This window comes from Macrotis lagotis, chromosome 5 (assembly GCF_037893015.1).
Source record: "Macrotis lagotis isolate mMagLag1 chromosome 5, bilby.v1.9.chrom.fasta, whole genome shotgun sequence".
Lineage (NCBI taxonomy): Eukaryota > Metazoa > Chordata > Mammalia > Peramelemorphia > Peramelidae > Macrotis > Macrotis lagotis.
Genome location: NC_133662.1, coordinates 123580225 through 123586534, shown reverse-complemented (window position 1 = coordinate 123586534; position 6310 = coordinate 123580225).

The following is a 6310-nucleotide window of genomic DNA, read 5'->3' as shown; positions in this document are numbered from 1 at the left end:
GTTCTTTGTCCTTGGACCTGTTTTTGGCAGACCTTCTAGTGTGGTCTTGTAGACTGTGCTTAGACATGTTAAAGGTCCTGGAGGTTGTCAGAGGGCAAGGTGCTCTGGATTGACTTCATGGTTCCATTAATGATAAGGAAGAGAAAATTAGGTGCCATTTGATACTAGGTCTCAGCTTCCTTATCTGAAAATGGGTGTGGGAGGTATTGGGACTGGATGATCTCAAAAATCCCTTCATCACATGCTGAAATTTTACAATTTTGAATCTAATAGGTTTTGAAATCCAGGCTAATCAACCAACACCTGCAAATTCCCTTCTTAACACTTACCTTGAGAACAGTTGCCCTAGAAAACATTAGGATTCCTCCCCTTGTTGCCCTGCAGTATGTCAATGATGTGGAGAAACCTAGTGCAACTGAATTTGATGAACTGCCACAAAACCAGATGCTGCATGTAGCAAAACAGGGTGGATAAAGCCTTTATTAAGAGATTATTATGTGGCAAATGCTGCAGATTCAAGAAAATAAGATGATTCTTGCTCTCAAGGAGATAAAGACAAAACATAAAGGGGAGAGAAGATAGGAGTAATATAAACTAAGCTGGAAATGAAAAGAACATCTCTGGAGCCCCTCATGAAATGGCCTAGGGCCTACCAATCCAAAAAACATGCCCAGTGCTGAGGTATCTCAAGGGGAACATGGTTGTTGACAAGGAAAACTTTGTGAGTAGAGAAAAGCTCCTGGAGAGTGGCAGTCAGATGATACAGATTTGAGAGCCAACTTCCCAATTTACCAGCCATGTGACTACCAATGTAGTAGAGTATAAAGATGCCCTGGATTTATAATCAAATGATCCTGTTTGAATCCTGATTTAGCTATGCACAATTTGGGATAAGCAAGCATGTCTGGCTTTTAGTGTCTTCATTTATATGAAAAGGCTAGGCAGGATTTCCCATAAGGTCCCTTTCAAATCTCAGTTCTAAGATTTTAAAGATACTTTAATAGTACTCTTCCCCACCTCAATTTTCAAGTATGGAAAATGGGATCATAAAGGCTATAATATTTATCCCATACAATATTCAAAGAATAACATTTTTATAAATTGTAAAGTGATACAAGCAACACCAAATAGTTAAGTGATAGAAGTACCTATTGGAAGGGAGAGTTTCTTCCAGGGAGCTCCAAAATCAACAAAATCGCAAGTCCTGTTGAAAAAAAACTACTCAAGCTTTTATATGGAGTGGAAAGTAGTGGTGGCAAAAGATGCAATGCTTCTCTACTTGTGACCCCTTCTTGAGTTATATATACTTTGCCAGAAGCACCTGTCATCTATTCCAGAGATGAAAACTATTCCCTTGATTGAGTTCTATTTTCAGTAAGATGTTGTATTTTCCAGTATTTTCAGAAGATAGCTTAGGGTTTTAAGCAATGCATAGGACTTTCAAAGAATAATGCAGAGCTACTTAGAGATGGCATAGGACATTAAAAAGAACTCTGACTGGAGTCAAAAAATCTAGGTTCAATTTTTCTCTTACTAGTGTGATCATAGGTAAGCGGCTTATCTTTCCTCATCATCCTATCTTCCTCATCTATAAAAGGGGGGGGGGAAGAGGGAAGTTAATTAGATGACTTCTGAGATCCTTTCCAGTTCTAGATCTATTGTCCTCTCTATTCTTGACTCTAGACAAGGGAACTTCACCAAGTTAAATCCTCCCTATTACTCTAATTAAAGGTCCAGATGGGAGATCTTGTCCAGGTTTGCTCAGAATAATACTAATAGACCAGGAATATGAGCTATTCTCTTGTGTTTGTTTGTGTGTGTGTGTGTGTGTGTGTGTGTGTGTGTGTGTGTGTGTTGTGAAAACAAACAAAGATAGTGGTGTGTTGTGAGACCTACTCCAAAGTAATTTGGCTCAACACTGCTGAGTGCTGGCAGTATTTAACATTGTCATGAAAACACTTTGGCACTGTTTAACATACATGTGATTCTTAAAACCACAACATTTGAGCTAATGACAAGTTGGATTTTATCACTCCTTTAAAGTTTGTGTTTTTAATGAATAGATGTCTGCTTTATTTTACCCTCTTATCTGTCTCCAGAGAAAGTAGCTCTTACATTATAGGATAAACTTCCTAAGGAGTAGATAAATAATTTAGCTGGGCATCAATGTCAGTAGCATTCCCTCTTCTCCTCCCTCCTTATTTTTACCCCAAGACTCATATCCTGTAATGGTGCTTTGAGATTCTTATTTCCTTCTCCCCGCGGCTCCTTCTTCTGCCTCTCCAAATCTGGTTTCTCATTTCTGTTAATGATTACACCGCATGCCTTTAGGAGTCAGTACAACCTAATAACCACCCCTGGGGCCCTGGAGTCTCTAACAACAGGACTCTGAACTTGGCACTGGGAACCTCCTTGGAGACTCATTCTTCCCTTGAAAAGTATCCTAAAGCTATTAACAGAGGGCTCAATATGTGAGCCCTTTCTCCGTTCTCTTTCACAGTTTAATCTGGAGAGAATTGGCCTCCTCTCAGGGAGCCTGGAGGGATTTACATGTGTAACCCCCTTTGTGCTATCTGTTTCAAGGCCGGTGATAATAACCTCTCTGTGAGTCCTTAGCGCTGGCTCTGGCTTCCTCAGCTGAATTTGGGCTCTAAACAGCTTTGCATCTGTACCCAGGACACTGGAGCTCAGCCAGGAAGAGGGTGGTTTTAAACAAGTTTTCATGAAGCAGAGTTCTTTCCTCTGAACCATTATGTAAGGATGGGGAGGCCCAAGGTTGTGCATGAAGAACTGTTAGACCACAGTCTTTGTCAAATCCCTCCCCGTAAGACTTGACTGAGAGTATATTGGACTTAGAGTCAAGAAGAGCCAGGTTGAAACCCCAGCTCCGATGATTCCTTGTTGTAGCGCCCTTGCTTGGCAAGTCATCTCTCAGTGGCTCAGATTCCTCAGCTGTAAAATGAAGGTATTGGCCTGGATCTCTAAAGGTCCCTTACAACTTTAAAAAAATCTATGAGCCAATGATCCTGAGTGATAACGTCTCCTGCTATATACAACTTCAGTGTGTAGGAACTACTAGAGTTTATATTAGGAGTCTGGGAATTTGGGCCATCCAGTCATTCTCTGCAGCTGCTTTTCTCTTAGGGACTGGATCAGGAAGCATAAACTCAGCCTTGGAGGTTAATTCACAGAAAAATTCCAGTTGGCCTAGAGGTATCATAAAAAATGTGCTTTTCAGACTTCTTATCCAAAGAGCACATTCCAAAATAGATCTGCTTTGTCTCTGCCTTTAAAAAATCCCTGGTTTGAATTTGTTGTAGTATTCAGGACTTCTTTGGAGCATGTAAAACCAACAGGGAGGTAGAGTTGGGAAGATAAGTATGAGGCCAAAGTTGTAAAAGTTAATGGTAAGTTTTTATACTAGGGCTGTCTGGAATATTCATATTGTTCCACTTGGTGCAAGACGGACCAGAGTGAAAGCAATTGCCAAGAATGTTTTCATTAATCAAGAATGGAAGTTGGAGGTTCAAAGACATTCTGACCATAGATCTGACCGTAAATGATGCTGACTAGGGATCCTAGAGCACTATTCCTGGGGTAGCTTCTGGGAAACCTAAGTCCAAAAGTTGCAAAGTTGAATAAAATCTATCATCAAGAAACAAGTCAGGCAATTTTACCATACTTATGATATATTGCCCAGCATCAGTGGAATCATAAAGACATATATAAGATGCACCCAGTTGTGGAGCTTTGAATGTGGCTAAATTAAAACCCTAAGCAAAGCCATAGTGCCTCAATATTATGGGAAAGACCTACATTTAAAAGGCCATGGTCTCCCACTGTATCTAGACCAGCACTAGAAGTCTTGCTTCCTATATGATCAGACCACTGACTAAAATGGTTCTGGTAAAGGCAATGAGAAGGATGTCTTTGCATCTCACTTTAATCAATATAATGGGCATGTCATTTCATCATTCATTTGATGTCATGGTCTTCTTCAATTATAAAGTACAAGAAACAAGGTTACATAGATATAGATATGTAAAATTATTCTATACAAACTTGTATTTATCAATTCTTTCTCTGGATACAGAGAGCATAAACTTTTTTTTTTAGGTTTTTGCAAGGCAATGGGGTTAAGTGGCTTGCCCAAGGCCACACAGCTGATAATTATTAAGTGTCTGAGGTCACATTTGAACTCAAGTACTCCTGACTCCAGGGCGGGTGCTCTATCCGCTGCGCCACCTAGTCACCTCTTATTTTTTAAAATATTTTGATGACTTTTCAATATAAAAAGAATTAGACTATTTTGAAGAGTCCATAGATTTGACCAGACTACTAAAGGGGGTCCATGATAAAACAAAAAAAAATTAAGGACCCCTCTTTTAGATGGTAGGCTCTATAAGGGAAATGTTGAAATGTTTTATATTTTTTATGCAGGACACATTTGAGAAATTTGTGAATGCAATATATAAGCTTTTCTCAAAGGTAAACAGGGAGCCTTGAATAAAGAGAAAGGTAATCACTGGATACTAGTGTACTGATAGTCCTTGTTTGTTGTCCACAAATTAAAAATCAAATAATGTTTTTAAAAAGTTTTTAGGCAGGTACAGGTTAAGAACCCCTAATCTAGGAGATAGATAAATCAGATTTTTTTAAAAAAAAGATCAATTAAAAGAAATTTTTCACTTCACAAAGGATTTTCTTTTAAATAGCTAACTGTACTATTGCATTTAAAATTATATTTCATTTATCTATTTTTAAAGTAATTCCACCTATTATACAGAGAGAAAAAATTCTTTACTTCATTCAATCAAAAAGCATTATTAAATATCTCCAATGTGCCATGAACTGTGTCAGGAGTTCAGGATACAACAAGAAAAATAAAATAGTCCCTGTTCTCAAGGAACTTGCTTTTTAAAAAAATTGGAATATCAGAGACCAAACAGAGACACTTTAGGAATAGAACTGTTGAGGGTCACATATTAGCAACCTCCTGTAAGCAATATTTATCCATTTTATTCTTCTCTATCTACTAGGATTATTCATCAGGCTTCAGGGGAGCTTTCTATGATGTCCTTTTATGGAATCTAAAAGGTGTCTGGTGAGTTTCCAAAGTTATTGCAGGAAAAAATAGGACACCTGAAGAAGCTACTCTGACTTCCTAGTGGTTTGTTTCTTCAGTCTCACAAGCCCTGCTAGCTACATTCTATAATAAAAGTGGATAAATATGTAATTAGGAAAATTGGATAAATGTGTAACCCTTAACCCAACACTGAGTTCTGATGTTACATGGATCTGATCCAATCTAGGGGACTGTGGTAGGAATAATATCGACCCAAGTCCTCTGCCAAGTCAACTAAACTAATTCTTTTTCTTTAAAAGATTTTGAAACTGTTCTTGAGACTGAAATGGCTCCAGGGAACAAAGTCTCGGATTGATTGAAGTTGCTTCCAGGTCAGGAGTACAAAAAAGCCAGGAGAAGCTCCAGTTCCTCCCTGAGGCTTGACTGACTTACTGCAGGACCACCATGAACAACTCATACACAGAGGAGTTTCAAGAAGCTGAATCAAAGCAATGACCTCACTGAATATCCTTGTTGTAGCTAAGTAAATCTTTTGTTAATTGTTAGATGAATTAACAGTGTCTCATTTTGCTTCAGTCTCTAACTTAAACCTCCATGGGGCTGGTCTGGTTAGCCCTTGCTGCAACACAACTGAACCCAAAATTTATATCACTTTATTTCATCATGCCCTCACACAGAGTTTACTCTGAGAAGATCTCTGAAAATAGCCTACGTCTAGGTTTCCACAGATGTGAATAAAAAGGTCAACAGACCCCATACCACCATTCAATAGCCTTTATTCTGCTCCACAGAAAATACAAAACACACATAAAGGACTCATAGTAACTCATAAACAATTAACACTATTTTTCTCCCTCTCTGGTGATTCTCATTTTGAAAGGGTCCTAAAGTCCTCCATAGCACCCCTAAAGGTTTGGATAACCCTCAAAAGAGAAAAGAACTTGGATCCATCTTGGGGCTGGGATGTCTAAGCAATCCTTCATTATTCCAGTGAGTCTCATTTTCTGCAGGGATGAATACAACCCTCCAAGCTGATAACATCACTCTCTAGTTTGAGCTTATTCTCCTCTCTCACCAAGAAGAGAAATGCTTAGTTCTTTGACACATACAGTCCAATAGGATCCTCAGTCTGAATAACTCACAATAATAATGGAGACCAAAATTCAGGTGCCTGACTCCTCTGTAGTATATATCTTTGCATTAATCCCTTGTTGTTTCTCCTTC